The sequence below is a fragment of the Falco peregrinus genome, chromosome W (assembly GCF_023634155.1).
Source record: "Falco peregrinus isolate bFalPer1 chromosome W, bFalPer1.pri, whole genome shotgun sequence".
Lineage (NCBI taxonomy): Eukaryota > Metazoa > Chordata > Aves > Falconiformes > Falconidae > Falco > Falco peregrinus.
In genome coordinates, this window is record NC_073743.1 from 27315920 (window position 1) to 27333128 (window position 17209).

At 42.5% G+C, this 17209-nt stretch overlaps 1 long non-coding RNA gene across 4 annotated transcripts in view; it reads left to right on the forward strand.

Moving 5' to 3' along the window:
- The window catches only part of LOC129783083 (uncharacterized), a 111191-nt gene that overhangs the window by 8087 nt on the left and 85895 nt on the right, over positions 1–17209 (forward strand). The gene's annotated exons all lie outside the window — the stretch shown is intronic.

The window sequence follows — 17209 nt, forward strand, 5'->3', positions numbered from 1 at the left end:
GTACCTGCCAGGTCAAATTTTCCAACACAAGCTGGTGCCTTCATAGAAGCACACCTGGGGTGAAACTGGCCTTGAATGCAAGGGTTGCTTTAATTCCCCAGGTGTAACAACTGGGTGCTCAGACCCTCTTATCCACTTGGGTGCAGCCTGAGGCGTTTGAACATCCTGTTTCTTCAGGTTATATTTGGGGTCAATAAAGTAAAATGTTTTAGAGGGGCGTGTTGTTGGAATACCAATGGTACATCATAAACCTGCCATTTTGTGCACATGCAGGTGCAAGTAAATCTTCCCATCTGAATGCGCCTGGAAAGTACCCTGAGAGGCTGGATATTTAACAGTGAAGCATGTTAATGGGTCATGTCTGGTTTCCCTTTCCCATGTAAAGCTCCACTTTCTTTTGTGGGTAAGCGTAACTCCACATTTTTAACATGGTTTCTTGATTGGTAATTTTTCCATAACGCTATGGGATCTCTAGGTTTAAATAATGGTATTGGAAAACCATAACAAGTACACATATCCCAAATAAAGTTTTGTGACTCTGGGATATACCGTGTTTCTATTGGGTCCTATGGTTACAATTTGCAACTAATCGTTCATGAACAATTCATTAGGGGAATATTCTCTATGGGATTGGGGATCTATTTCCTGTGCATCAACTATGTTATCTGGATTGGACAAAAAATGTTTAAGGGGCAAAGCACGTTCACAATGAGAACAATCATGGTGGATATAGTTACCCCATTTGCTAAGACTTTGAATACACCAACCCGGGGATAAGGGGACTCTATATTCGTGGTGTAGGGGTTCATTGTGAGGTGGGGGGCCCCCCACCAATGTACCGGATTACAGGGGATCTTCATTTCAGGGGAACGCCGTGTCATATTCAGTACATGTTGACAGGGGGTCCACCCTTTCCAGGGACACCATGTCCGATTTCTTTGGGCTGTGAGGGTCTGACTTGTAGTTCCCAAACACGGGTGTTTCATCCAACAGGTAGTATTCCACATGTCTCTCCAAGTAGAGTTAACCAGAAATGAATAGACCACCAGAGAGGGTGCATACCAAGGTGTTCTCTTGGAATAGGAATAAGGCAACTCATCACAAACGTTTTCCTTTCCTGTGTGTATTCCAAATGCACTTTTGGTTTAATATTTCTAGCTTTGAATTTAGAATTTATGAGAAATGTAGCCAAATGATAGTGAACTTAAAGCCCGCTGATGCGGATGTAGGGAGGTCCACACAAAGACCTTGGTCTGGTCAATTCCATATTTGGCTAAAACCAGTAATCAGTTCCCATGCCAGGTAGAGTTGGTTATTCATATTCCCAGTTGACTGACACAAGATTATACATTCACAAAGTAAGAATAAAAACTTCCCGCACCATCTTTCCCTAGTAAAGTAAGACTTGATAAAATCAGACAAATGCAAAAGTGACCCACTCAACAACTGAGAACATGTCTCACACGGTGGGCTTCTGACAACCTGAAAGTATGTGTACAATGATTAGAAGGATGGGACAATCCATCGGGTGTGAATTTGGTGATCCTTCCCATGTGCGTTGGTGGCCACCCAATTATAAAGGTTGAGCGTTTTTTTGTTTGTTTGGTGGTGTTTTTTTTTTTTTGTTTTTTTTTTTTTTTTTTTAAGGTTAGGGGCACTGCTCCCACTGTCAGCAGGTCCACCAGAAAAGTTTGTCCTGGATAATGGAGCAGGTTTGCCAGGGTCCTTGGCCTCCTTTTTCCTGGGGAGTATGGATGGAGGCTTGGGACAGAACGCAGTCAGTCGTGGGCATCCGTTAATTCCCCAGTGGCTAGTGACTTTATATACTGCATCTGACACCTGCTGTGCCCACTGTTTTGCCAATTGACTGGATACCAAGCAAAAATGAATTCCAAATGAAATCTAGGAATAAATGCAGATTATTATATTACAGTATAATAAAGGAAAAAATAGCATGCGATATGATGAAAGGAAACAGTACTAGTTATTATGCACAATATGATAAAAGAGCAATAGGAGTGAAGCATCAAATCATTACTGCAAAGCGTTACAGAGACTAAGAAAAGGATACATCACCAATTACCACCTTAACATCATCCAGGCCCACGCTTTGGGTGGGAAGTTCCATTGCAGCCAGCGTCATGAGTCTCTTGGTACCTGGGAAATTCCTACATGGTGCGTCTACCTGTAGGTGAGGCTTCTGGCCCAGTCCCAGAGCTTACCCGTCTTTATACTCGGTGAAAAAGAAAAATAGTTTACACACCTAGTGTAAACTTTTAAGTTTAGGCTAAGTGCAAGCATGCACTATCTCATGATTCGTAAGGTTCGCACATGCCAGGGATGTTGGCCAGGCGCCTGAGCGTGGTGGAGTCACTGTCATGACATAGCTGCACACAATATTAATTGGATGTTCCTGCTCATATCTTGCTTGTTCGGGGGGCTCAAGACAAACACCACCTGCTCATTAAAGTTGTCCTTGAGCTTCCTGAGCTCCCTGTCCAAGTTAAGCGATCCCTAACTAAAGACAAAAACTTTTTCATAGGCAGTAATCAATTTAATATTTTTTTTCACCACGTTCGGTCCTTTGATTACTGCTCATGAAAAACATATGATAAAGGTATCATCGTAGGATCTTGCGTTAGCTTACGAATTTTATACCATAAATGACAATTCCACAATGTAATTCTTAAGAATGTAATAGAAATCAAAATTACAATTGTAGGATGAAGTAAAATGTTTAACACTTTAGTCGTGGAAGGTGAATATCCAGTAAATATATCCCACCAAGGATGGGCAGGTTCATGCTCTAATGCCCAAAATCAACTAGCTGTTGCCCACTATCATGGTTTGTATTTGACTGTCAATCAAGATTTTATTTCTTATAGCCAAATGTTTCTTCATGTGTTCAGTTTCCTTCCAAAATTTGCTTTAAGGGTTCCAAAGAGATACTCAAATTACTTTGGGGTAAGATATCAGGATGCCAGTACAAAGTTACTGGCTGCTCTTTATATGGGATAAAAGTGAGGTTTCTCCCTTTCCAATATAAATGACTCACGTTTTCTAAAGATCCTGAAAAGGGGGTGGTCAAATTATACATCTGAGTTGTGTTTTGGTCAGAGGTCACTACACAAACGTGTTGTGGCCCTATTTCAATAAACGTAGAAAAAGGTGGATGGTAGTATTGACCATCAGCATAAATGTACTGAGTGTTCTAGAAGACAAGGCTCAGATAATTGAGAGTTTTGACTGCATGCTACCCCATTCATAGTGCAAGAACACAAGTTCAAATTGTGTGTTTTATTTCTAGCATCTAGATATGTACCCTCAAAATGGAGTAGCCAGTATTCAGGAATAAATGGAGGATTTTCCCCAAAGATAATGGGTAAAACTACAAATTTACACATTAATTGGGAGGGTCGGCTTACATTAAAGCATGTTATTTTCCCCGCACAGTAATAGTGTATTATAATGTTTTGGGTGACAACAGAATCCAATGTGTTGCAGGAATCCATGGTTTAAATACGATCCTCCAAATTAATTAATTGTTACCCATTAAATCATTCAGGGCCTTATTTTGCTGCATGATTATATATCACTTTTGCAAAGTACATTCAGCCCAATTTACAAACTGATTCGTGTTCTGGGTTACCTGCAATCTGTTGGCTTGTGACAACGACCAATTATAAGAATTCAGTATAATATTTTAATGTGAGCTTTTGAGGTTGGAACACAGTAGCGTGCTTGTAAGTTGATCAGTTGGGATATATCCTGTCCTCCCATCTTTAACTTATTTTGTAATCGTTCTGTGTCTATACTATTTACAAATCCTATACCAGCACCTGTGCTACCCAATAGAGTGTCCCACCAAGCTCTCTTCCTCCAACATAATAGTAAATGTGGGAAAGATATTAAAATTAATAACATTCTTCTGATACTGTTGTGCAACTGAAACACAGGTGGCTGGTACTCTATTTAATTGGTTAGTATTACCAACAGGGTGATTCTGAAAAACAGTTATATAGTCAGCCCAGATTGATCTGTTTTGCATCACAGTAGCATTAATACCAAATAACGTATTGAGCATAGCTAAGGTTATGGTACCACTACTGCTAAAATTATACATATTAGTAGTATCGTTAACACAGCAATTATTATCTATTTCTACGTTACGCATGCAAGGAGTAGAAACATTACAGCATTTGCTAGCAAAAGTACTATCATTTGGCAATATCACTGTGTCTCGGTCCATTTGCTATTGCATGAAGAGACATCCATTCCTTCCAAAGGCTCTCTCTTCACAAGGTCACTCCTGGTGAAAATGTCAGATTAACCATCTGACAAGGGTTATTCACATTGCAGGTATAGTTGCCTTGTGTTCGTAAGTGTGTACTATTTCTCCACCACCAGCTTGCGGTCATTGTATTAATCTTTCTTAGATAGCTTCCTGGGGTAATGGCATCATCCAAATCGACCAAAAGACACAGGATGAGATTTGCGCTCCAAACCAGGTAGTTTTGTAAAAGACAAGGCTAAAAGGTTGTGATATCATTCTTGGAGATAACATCTGCTAGCAGGGACATATTCCCATTTCTCTTGTCTTGACTTTAAGTGTTATCTTTCCCAGTAGCAATGACTTCAGCTGGCTCCAGAGGGCCATTGTGCCTCTGCACCCATATTTTAGCTCCATTATTAAAAGTATTAGTAGATCCAAATCCTTTATCACCCCTTACAGTTGTTAATTGTTGAGCTTGTCCTTTAATTACCTTGGCCTTTATTAGTGGTAGGATTAAGATTTGAGCAACTCTGTCTTGGGGTTGAATCAATAGGTCTTGTGTGCCATTGTTCAATAATATAACTTTATTTTCTCCCTGATAATCAGAATCAGTAATTCCTCCTAATATCTGTATGCCCTTTATAACGTGACTGGATCTGGGAGCTACGAATCGAAAATGTTCAGGAGGGTTCTGTATTCCAATTCCTGTATCAATAATACAAATATCTCGGGCATTCAATTGATATTGTTGTAGTGCATATAGGTCCAAACCTGCTGCATCTGGAGTAGCTCAGTATGGGGCCCCATCTCTAATTTCCCAATAAGTGATGGTATCAGTAATAGTTAAAGGTTTAATTTGCAAATTAGGCATAGTCATTCTCATCAATGGAGTCTGCTTCACCAATGGGGTGATTGTTAAGTATTTGCAGGGCTTCTAAGAGGTGCTCCTTCCACTGATTTCACTGACCACCTCCCAATTTCCTCAGCTGTTCTTTGAGGAGCCCGTTCATCCTCTATCAGTCCTGCAGTCTGAGGGTAATATGGTATATGAAATATCAATTGTATATTATAAGTTTTGGCAAACTGCTGTATTAACTTATTTCTAAAATGTGACCCATTAGCACTTTGAATTTGCATAGGGACACCATAGTATAAAATAATTAATTCTATCGCTCAAATCATGTTCTGCTGTGTAGCTTGCTTGCAGAGATGTGCTACTAAATACCCAGAATATGTATCTACAACCATACATACATATATATATATATTGGCACCCCCTATTCTGTGGCAATGGTCCAATATAGTTGATCTGCCAACCCTGTCCTGGTAATTTTCCCCGATTTAATTGCCCGTGCACAATATGGGGCACAGATCTTCGTTGCATGTGTTGAAAAATGGGGCAATGGACTATAATAGTTTTGATTAAGTTTAGATGAACCTCGATCTTGGGCACACCTGTAAGTGGCTTTTTCTCGAAGATGTCTGCATTTTTGATGAGCCCATTTTGCCAGACCCATCTGATATTCCTGTTGAGGGTCTTCCACATCAATTTGAGAGATTTTGGCTTGGCCATCTGCTCATTAAAGTTGTCCTTGAGCTTCCTGAGCTCCCTGCCCAAGTTAAGCGATCCCTAATTAAAGACAAAAACTTTTTCGTAAGCAGTAATCAATTTAATAATTTTTCACCATACCCATCCAGTTTTGTGAGGTTTCAGAGTCTGCTTCAAGAGCCCATTGGTGCATTCAGCAATGCCATTCACCTTGGGGTAGTATGGGGTGTGAAAGATCCACTGGATCCCTTCTCCCCATGCCCACTCTTGAACCACCTTGGCGGTAAAGTGGCTTCTATTATCCAATTGGAGTGATTGGTGTTCGGCTAAACAGCTGAACCATAACTTCAAACCTCTTTACAATACTGTCTCCCGTCACTCGTCGTACTGCTTCTGCTTGGGTTAACCCTGATACCACTTCAGCTCCTACTAGTACATTTTGCTTTCCTTCAGAGATTCGAAATGGGCAAATATAATCCACCTGCCAAGTATCCAACAACCCTTTATTATCCCTTAAGTGCAGAGGTTGGTCCTTAAGAGGGTTGCATTCTCCTAATGGAGTGCAGAATAGGCTGCATGTGGAGAGAATGGTGTTATAGAACTCCCTGGTTACAGACCACCCTGTGCTAACTGCGTCCCCAAACAGATCTTCACTTCCTGAATGGCCTTGTTTTACGTACAACCCACTTTCCCCCCTTACCTTCCACGGCCATTCCTGCTAAGCAGGTCAAGGAATCCACCTGATTATTCAAAAGGTGAGTTGGGTGATCCACTGCCTGGTGTGCAGCAACCCATCCTACTAGAAAGGACTTCTGTTTAGCAACTTTTAGGATTTCTTCCCATTTTCCTCGTTGCCACACTGGTACCCAATTGACCTCCCATTGGTTTTGTTCCCAAAATGGGAGCCATTCGGTACATCCCTTGAACACAGCATATGAATCCGTGTAAATAACACTGGTTCTTTAGTTTCAGCCTTTCTGATAACCATGCTCTATACAGCTACCAATTCTCCCACCTGAGCACTTCCCTCTCCTTCTGTCACAATTCAGTCCCCTGAATCAACATGTAGGGCTACTGCTCGGTATTTCCATACCTTTCCCTCTCTCCTAGAAGATGCGTCAGTGAACCATATGTTTTTGAGGTGGGGTTCAAATGGAGGGGCAGGTTTTATATAAGAGGGAGGAGGTCCCTGATCTGGTTGATTGTCAGGCAGTTCTTGTATTTAGAGTATTTTGGGTGTTCCCTCCTCTGACACGTATGGCAGTAATGATCTAATTGCGCATACCACTTTCTTAATGTTTCTCACTGTGCAATCCCCACAGGGGGTGGGGTTCTGGCCAATACCAGTTTCGAGACCTTAAAAGGTCCTCATAGAATGATTGGTTGTTGCCATATGATTTTTTCAGCTTCCTGTAGAGCTAGACTAACCACAGAGAGACCCTTCTCCCAAACTGAATCTTTGAAGCTGTGCGAATAAAACCCAACAGGGCAAGTCAGACCTTCAGGTCCATGTTGCCATATCTGTATGGATAATCCATAAATCGCAAAGCTCCATTCAATATAAAGTGGATCTGTCAGGTGTATTTGCCCTAAGGCCTGATATACCCCAGCTTCAAAGTTTAACAACTTTAAGGCTTCTTCATGGATGAGGGTCCAGTCCCAGGTGGTCCTTTTGTGTGTTAAATCATAAAGGGGGCAGGCTATGATGGAGAAATCTGGGATGTGTTTTCTCCAAAATACCAGCAGGCCTAGGGTATGTTGTAGCTCCTTTATATTTTCAGGCATTGTTACTTGCTCAGGGGTAGTCAAGGTTTTGGTGGGAATACACATTCCTCTACCAGATACCCAGGAACTTTACCTCAGAAGATGGGAGTTGTACCTTTTCTGCTGGAATTTGGAGCCCTAAATTTTCTAGGTGAGTAATTATCTCTGTTTGGGTTTGTCCCACTGCTGTGACATTGGAGCCACCAACCAATATAGCGTCGATATATTGATATACTCTGACTCCTTCCTCGGGAGTAACCCGGGCAAGCTCTTGTGCCAGCACATAGTGAGTAATGGTTGGTGAGTGGTGATATCCCTGGGGGAGACATGTAAAAGTGAATTGCACACCTTCCCATGTAAAGGCAAAGCAATCTCTGCTTCCTGTAAAGGGATCATAAAAAACATAACTTTCATGTCAGCAGTTGCTAAAATCTGGTGGGTTTGCTCCTGTATGGTCACAATCAGTTCTGCTATGTTAGGTAGTGCAGCTGTCAAGGGGCCCGTATTGGCATTTAGATGCCGATAGTCAATTGTCAGTTGCCATTTTCCATTGGGTTTACAGACTGGCCACACTGGGGAGTGAGTTGGGATAATTATCCCTTGTTCTTGCAGTTCAGTTATTATGGGAGTGATTCCCTCCCTTGCCCCTGATGGTAGGGTACAGGCTTTTACATTAACGATTTTGGAAGGAGGAAGTGCAGGTGCCGGTTGTAAAAGCCTTATAGAAACCATGGGGAGTCTGAATTTCCACTCCCTTCCTTTTGCGTCTACCCATGCTCTTCCATTCAATAAATCAAGTCCCAAAATGTTCATAGGCAAAATACCCAGTATCATCGTGACCTCAATTGGAGTTGCATCTCCTAGTAGCCAGCACTTGACTCAAGCAGTTCGCTGCAGCTTAGAGTTTCCAAAAACATATGTGACCCAAATTTGTTTTATCTGCCCAAAGTGCTAACATTTGAGCACCTGTATCTACTAGAAATGTAACTGGGGTTTTAAAGGGACCAAGGGGGAAAGTAATCAACAAGTCTCCCTTATTATTTTCTGTGAGCCTTCTTAAACAGACCCACTGGCTGTCTTCTGGCTCACTTATTGGGGACGGGACGTCCAGTTTCACATCTGAAGATCTATCAAATCCTTTTCAGGGACAGTAGGTGCCTTGGAGGCAATTACCATCATGTTGTCAGAATGGGGTTCCGTCCTTGTACTCTCGAGTGGGCTGTTCAATTTTGGGGGGCACCTTCTTTTTGTCTTTTCACGCTCAAATGAGCTTTTCTAAGGCCACAGTAGGCATACCATCCATTAAATCCCAGGGAACCCCCTTTTCAATTCCCTCAGCCCACAATAGGTTTCTCTTTGCCCCTGAGGTCCGGGGGGTGGTATTGATTTTCCTGCTGTTCCACTCTTCACACAGCAGTTTTTTATTTTGTAGCTCCCCCTGTGATCCCCATCCTCCTACCATAGTTTATTAACTCTTGGGCTATTTCTCCCCCAAGTCATGGGCCCTCCTCCTCATGCCTGTCTCCCTCCTTGTGGGGCTAATGCATCCCGCAAACAGTCTTGTAGTTGTACTGCATATAGTTTCAAAGAATCAGGCAGACCCCAAATCAGGGGAGTCATTCTATCAGGGTTAACAATTAATAGCATCAGGGAAGGCTGTTGAGGGGCTAAACGCCTATCATGCATTTATTGAAGACAAGCGGCCTTCTGCAAACTTTTGGTCAAGTGGTTTATAGTTGGGGTCTCAATACATACTGGATCCCCCCTTTTCAAGGGGTCCAGACCCCCTGCCCAATAGGCAGCTTGTTGAGTTAACGACCATGGCTCTCTTGGGTCATCAGTAGTTAGGAAAACTCCTGGTCTCCAGTATCCCTGGGCCTCGTCTTCTGACAGCAGAACTCAGTCGCCACCGGTCAGTGATACTCTCCATACATACTCCGTCTCAGTTTCTTGAGATAACCTGGTGTATTTTCTTGGATTTTTGACATTTTGGCCACCGAGTACGGCACTGTCCAGATAGTAATTTGCAGGGCTCTCCCACCTTGGCCGTTATTAGTGTTCTCTGTCTTAATTACTGGCCTCATCACCACTTCCTCATTCTCAAGGTAAAATATTTCTTGGTCAATTTCCAACTCCTTAGTCAGGTACAAGGGTCTTAGGCCCTGTTTCTCAGCCAGCTGTGCCAAGCTTGTAAATTTTGGCATGCTATCCGGAACAGAATTAAGATCTGTCTGATCAGGAGATTCTTGTCCCTCTTCCTCTAATTCAGACTGTAAAAGTTTTTCTCGATCCAACACATCTGACAGAGCTGCGTGGAGTCACTGATTGGTATTACATTCAGCAGTTATTTGGCTCTGCAGGGTTTTTATTTCTTCTTGCAAGGATTCAACCATTTCATCATTAGTTTACTTAATCAGGTCCCTCTCCTTCTGGGCCACCACTAGTGCTGCTCCCAACACAGCACACACCATGGCTTTTCCTTTTCCTGGTCATGCCTTTTGTTCCTTCATAAGCATTGTAATTCTAGCCACTACAACTTTCAGATTGTGCCAACTAATATGGGCCCATGCCATTCCTGGTGGGGAAGGGCATGCCTTATATTCCTTCAATTTTTCAATAACAGGGGAGCAGTCAAGCACTGGCATTTCCCAGGCAGCCATGGCTTGCCACTGCTCAAACCTCTCCCAGCTTATCACTGAGAGGTTACTTCCCAGCTTTCCCCACCCACACTCACCAGGTGGAGCATTGGTATCCCTTAGGACCTTCCAACGCTGAGGGGATCCTGTCTGCGATGCCAATTTATATGTCACATCCTGTGGATAACTGGCTAGCTGAAAAGGGTCACAAAGACATAGTCCAGCTGGCTGGACAAAAATGCGCATCGCTCTCAGCTTATCTGAAGTAAAGCAAAATACACTGTCTTTGGCTGTCCTTGTTACACAGTAACAGGAAGATTTTGGTGGGAAAAGAATGTTGCAGGTGGGAACAGAAAACTACAGAAGAGAAACAAGGGGCGGGCTTGGTATTTAGGCAACTAACCAATAATGAGCGTAACTTTTGTAATATGTATGAGCTAATTATAACAAGGCATAAAAGGTGACTGTAAGGGACAATAAACGAAGTCTGCTGATCACTCATATTGAGCGACTGTGTCTTCCCTCCGTCGCGACAAATGGCGCCCGAACAGGGACCCTAGAGAGGGCTGAACCTGCGAGCCACGGTTCGACGGAGATTCGGGTACCGGTCCTGAAAGCAGCGCAGGAGGCGGAAGGGCACAGTCCCCGCGCCCGGGAGCACCTACAGAGGGTCCCGCCGGCCACGCGTCGCCGAAGTCTCGCAAAGGCTGCAACAGCGCTGACGAAGGTATGGAGAGACAAGCGACGTATGATTCGCTCATATGCTTTTTAGAAAAGCGGAGCGTTCAGGACATAGATTGTAAAAAGGAATTCCTCGGGTTATTAGCGAATGGGATAGCGTCCGGGTCCCCCGCGGCAGCGGCGAGCGGCGGCGCGGCCCGGCAGGCCCCTTCCCGGCCGCGGTTTCTCTCCAAGGCGGCACCCCACCCCCCACCCCCCCCTCCGATCGGCGCCATGGCGATGCAAGCGGCCAAGCGAGCTGACATCCGGCTGCCCCCAGAGGTCAATCGGATCCTTTATATTCGGAACCTGCCGTATAAAATCACAGCGGAGGAAATGTATGATATCTTTGGGAAATACGGACCTATTCGACAAATCAGAGTTGGAAACACTCCTGAAACAAGAGGAACAGCTTAAGCTTCTCAAGGAAAAATACGGAATTGATTACAAACCCACAAAAAAAAAAAAAAAAAAAAAAGTGCTTCAGATGTCACCTACAAGAAATGGGTTTCTGCCTTGAACTGGCAAACATCTCTGTGCTTAAAGAGAAGCCTTTTTGCCTTGATGGAGATAATTTATTCTGTATTCTGTATTTATGCTGTATTCTGAATGTGGAAATTGGTTGGGACTAGGAGACTGGCTTAAAGGCATTTTGCAAACGGGATTATTATTTTTGATCATTATTGTAATAATAGTTTCTTGATCAAAACCAGCCAAAATTATTTGTAAGCATTAGGCATATCTGAAGAGAATGCCTTTATTTGAATCAGCAGTTAAGGTGTAGTTTAGTCTGAGGCTGTGGTTTTATCTGCTTCTGGTGAATTTTTGAAGTGATGAAATCAGAGATACTAAGAGTTATGAGGTAATAAGGTAATAATCTAAGTAAGCGTGCTGTCTTTTATATCTGCAAGTGCAATATGCTTTTATATAGCAGAGAGAAACTTTAACAATAATGTTGCTTGAGCGAGATGTGCATGTGACAACTTGGGAAAAGGGATATCACAACTGGAGTGCAACAGTGTTTCTACGTCTGGCAGAGTGAAATCTTTCAAGACCTGAGTTTAGACAGTCTAAAATAGTTAGTATTCAGAAAACCCATCTTAAGCCTCTTTTGCTTACATAGTGTTATGGAAGTCAACTGCTATTGTAGAGAATTATTGATTTTTTAATACATATTAACAAATACTACTATTTTAACTTGAGGCAGTTGAGTGAGAAATACTCACGTGTAGCATTTGAGGGAATGTCAGCATAAATCGCACTTACAGTAAGACTGCATTTTTAATTACTGTACTCGTTAAGATTCAATGATGCCATAAGGCTAAGGCCTTTTATCGCAGATTGGTTCTGAACTAAAAGGTGTGTGCACATGTAGATATGCACATTTGTGTTATTTTCCTTAATTGGCTACAAAATAATATAATTAGGTTGGGGACTAGATCTTGGGAATTTGTCTATTATACTTCTGTTTGTTAAGGAACGTGCATAACATACAGCACCCATGTAGGCTTGGCTTGTGGCACAGTTGTCAAATTTAGCATAGACATTCAGACAGATAAGCAACGTACTCTTCTTGTGTGTATCACCTACAAGCCATTATGGCTTAGTGTGTAAATCTGTATGTAACTATTGAAAAAAACACTTATGAATGTATATAGCTTAGAACTAATTTTCCCCCTTTGTTAATTCTTTGATATCAATGAGGTATTCTTCAGAAATTGTATGGACTGGTTGGTTGCATAAGGGCAGTTATTTGGACAGAAAATTGTCAATGGTCAGGGATTTTCCACTAAAATATTTGCAAATATTCCTAGTCAAACATCAGTTTGGTTTCTTTTTGGGTTTTGAGCTTGCATTAGTCCATGTTCAGAACTTTAAAATTACCTTTGAATTTTTTAAACTTTTTATATCACTGGAACAGAAAGAGCATCTAAATTAAAGCTTCAAGCTAACTTTATTTTTCAAGTATTTCTGGAATTATACTTCTGAACTGAGATTTTATAAGTTGGCTGTGTATCTTCCTGTGTTAAAACACTGTTATTGAAAATGGTCAACCAAGCCTGTGTCGCCCAAAATAAAAATGGGGGAATTGTGGACAACTGGCTAGCTGAAAAGGGTCACATAGACATAGTCCAGCTGGCTGGACAAAAATGCACATCGCTCTCAGCTTATCTGAAGTAAAGCAAAATACACTGTCTTTGGCTGTCCTTGTTACACAGTAACAGGAAGATTTTGGTGGGAAAAGAATGTTGCAGGTGGGAACAGATATCTACAGAAGAGAAACAAGGGGCGGGCTTGGTATTAGGCAACTAACCAATAATGAGCGTAACTTTTGTAATATGTATGAGCTAATTATAACAAGGCATAAAAGGTGACTGTAAGAGACAATAAACGAAGTCTGCTGATCACTCATATTGAGCGACTGTGTCTTCCCTCCGTCGCAACAACATCCCACCTATGGGAAGGGGAGAGTGACTCAGATTCACAGATCCCCTTGGTGCAGACTAAGGCGAGATAACACTCCAGGTCCACAAATAAGCATCAACTTTAATGGAACAAACACTCAGTAAACGTTGACTCTTTCACAATTATATCCAATCAAACTATGCGGCTTTATGAGAAGTTGAGGTAGGTCTTTCTATTACTTAACAACTTTAAGAGAAGAAGGGGAGGGTGGAGGGATCACCAGTCCTGGATCCAGCATCAGACCTGCCAACATGGGTGTTCAGTGAAGAGAACACCCCAGAGGCTTGCACGTGCCCCTATTTATTTGCACCAGTCCCTGGACTTCTGGAACTTTCTCTCTCCCCAGTTCCAGGAGTGGTTGAGACAGCAGTCAGTCAAGGGAAGTGACACCAGCTGTTGTGTGTCGTCGTCATTCCCCCCATGACTGCCTGTTGCTACCTCTGGAACCTTCTCTCTGGTTGTTGCCTGGACTCACAGTACAGTCACTTGGGTCTCATCCCTTACACTCCTATACACAGTTGTCTAAGATAACTTGAGATTTTTCATGTTTCTGCGTGTACCTCTGTGGTGGTATTCTCAGGCTTAAAGGTACTGCGACTTCCTTTTTTCCCCTCAAAGAAAGTGCTGCAGTCCTCACAGAAGAATGCACTGGTAGTGCATTGCAGTATTTAAAAGGACTTGTTGGTTAGACCTATGTTTGTAAAATTGGAAGAGATTCATTTATGCTTCCCTAAGCTCCTTTGCTAGTATTGCTTAAATCATGTCCCCTGACAGTGAACTGTGTTGGTTTGACTCTGGCTGATGTACCAGTCTTACACCAGGCTTTGTAGTGATGGGACCAGGGAAGCAGATGAGACTTGCCATGTTTTGAGCCAAGCTAGTTCTAGGAAAGCAACTTCTTGGAGCATGTCATAGCATGCGGTTCTAGTATCTGTTACAGATGAGGAGGTAAGGGGATTCAAATCCACTCTTGCTCAGCCTTCCAGTTCTGCTGAAGTGCTAGCTGAGTTCCTGACTGAAATGATTATTGCTGCCTTGCTCTGATGTGAAATGTTCTTTAAGGTCACCATATCTTTAAAAAAACACACCACCCCCCTCCCCCAAATACTGAGTCCAGTAAACAGTCTGATGCTTGAAGTGGTCTTCATATTGAGAGATTGTCAAACAAACAAAATGCACAGGAACCATAGTGATGATGTTCGTTTATTCAGAAAACATTTGAATTCTGTATGAGTAGAGCAGTCCCATAAGTCATGTCCTAATGTTTGTGGCCATGGTTAGAAGTCTCTGAGTATAAAGGCTTTTACCTGCAGTAGTTAATGCAGTAGAGAAATGTACTACTATAATACTCATGGGGTTTATCCTCATTGGTAGTGACTCAATTGTGGGGCTTAACTTTTCATCTGAAACTTTTGTGGTTGGTTGTTGCAAGTAGCTTGAGGAGTGGTAAAAGACAAATTTCTGAAGTCTGCAAAACCTGAACATCCAAGGAGCTGTCTGAGCAGACTGACCTTCTGAGAAATGGGAGAGAAAGGGAGAGGTGTCTGTATTACACACAGGGTGCATGTTGTTAATTGAGAAGAAAAAACAAATAGGTGTGTTCCTGACCAACAATGGCATTGTAAAGTTTTGTCTGGCTAGATCTTGTGATTGATGCTTCTAAAACCAATATGCTCCTTTCTGCGAAAACATGATTTTCTTCCCATCCATATGTGTGATGCAAATGGAAAATACATTGTCTCTGGCCAGAGCAGACCCTCCAGTTGAAGACCACATAGTCAAAGGGCTTCTACAGGCACTGTTCTCTGTTGGGGCATGGAAAGGGGTCTCTGCTGTTGATCACAGATATGGAACAAAAGTAGTGAAGGTTTACCCCTGCTGGCTTGGCCTGCCATTTGGAGTAGGGGTCTCACATGTACAAAGAAATGTACAGTGCTTCTGTGTCTGTACAGGGACCATCTCTGTCAGCATAGCTTCCCCTCTGCAGCAACACTTCCAGTATTATCGGTGGGACAGCTTTGTTCCAGTGGCAAAATTGATTTAGCATAAGTACAGCCTGGGTCATCAAAACACTGTAGGGTCTTTTTAGTAGCAGCACTGAGCCTTCATGGTTGCAAATGTGGATTTATTTTGAAAGCAGAAGGGAATACACAGTACCTAAACTTCAGTTCTTGTGGCGGTTGGCTGTGGAATATGTGTGGAGTATGAGAAAGCTGAGTACGATATCCCTTGAGACAAGCTTGGGGGGTATGTGAACAGTATGGGAATGGGAATGTGTAATGGGTTTCACAGAACCCACCTGATATGGAAACAGCAGGAAAAACTTTATTTCTAAGTTTAGGATTCTTAAAACTATATAAGAAAAAAATTGTGAATAGCAGTCCTGAGAATATTTGTAGGAACTGCATGTTCACAGGCTTTGAAGATGGAGGTTGTTAAAGGAGACATTTACACAGACATGGGTACCACTAGGTTTGCTTTAATCACAACTCAGAGTTGGGCCACCACCTCAGTGAGTGGCACAGAACAAAGGGATGCAGCACAGCTTATATATACTTATCAAATCATTAGTCGGTGTCTGAAGTTTTTAGAAGTTTCCTTTGGTCTTGTCAGTTCTGCAAATCCATCACCTGACTCTGTCACAGTTGATTCATCTATTCGGTTGCAGTTTCTGTCTTGGTTCCAAGGTCCTCCCTGGACCATGATCTTCTTTCTGCCTGCTTTAACTCACACAATCCTTCAAGCACACTTAGTCTTTGAACAAGCAATTCCTATTCACATATACTAATTTTTCTAAAAACACCTGCATTTCTGAGAGCACCTGTGTACACAAATTGATCATCTATTGTTTCTCTATTCTCCCACTGATTAACTTGACTGGGTTTTAAACCAGCCTTGGATTAGGGCTATACAAGGGCCGAGGCCTGGTTCTGCCATTTAGCAGCTTCAGCACTTTAAATTTCTTAATTCAAAATACTTTTTCTTTAACAGAGGTCACCTAGCCCACTGGAGCATATAAAAGCTGCGCTTCACTTTGGGTTGTTGGCAGTTGATAAGCCTAGAAGAAACTGCTAGCTAGTGATTCAATTTCTGTAAATCTATATGTATCAAAAACTTGATCAAAACTGATAACTAAATCAGTACACTAGGATAAAGGGGAATGGAGTACAGGTAAAGGAGTTACAGGAAGTCCAACTCTTCTTGAAAATGTGTTACAAAACATCCGTACAGAGGTTTAACTGGCAGAAATTGTCCCTTTCATAGAATAGAGTCATTTAGGTTGGAAAAGATCCTTAAGTCCAATCATTAACCAAACGCTACCAAGTCCACCATTAACCCATGTCTCGAAGTGCCACTGCCTCTCCTTCCTTGCCTATCCCTTCTGAAGAGTTTATAGCCATCCATTGCAGCACTCCAGTTGTGTTAGTCATCCCACCATGTTTCTGTGATTGCAATTATATCATAGTTTTCCAGCTGCACAATGGCTTCCAACTCCTCCTGTTGTTGCCCACGCTGCATGCATTGGTGTAGATGCACTTCAGTTGCGCTATTGATCCTGCCACCTTTTTGGGGGGAGAATCCCTAATTCCTATTATGACTCTTCTCAAGGTGCTTCCATGGTTTCTAACGCATCAACAACCCTTGCATCTTTGCTGCTGCGCAGATCTCCATCCCCTACCCCCACTGAGATGGCTAAGGTGCTGCGTGCATTAGTATAGAGACATCTCAAATGTGCTCCAGTGTACTCAGCCCATCGTGGAACAGACTGAAGGACCTTGCTAGCACACTGTCCCTCAAACA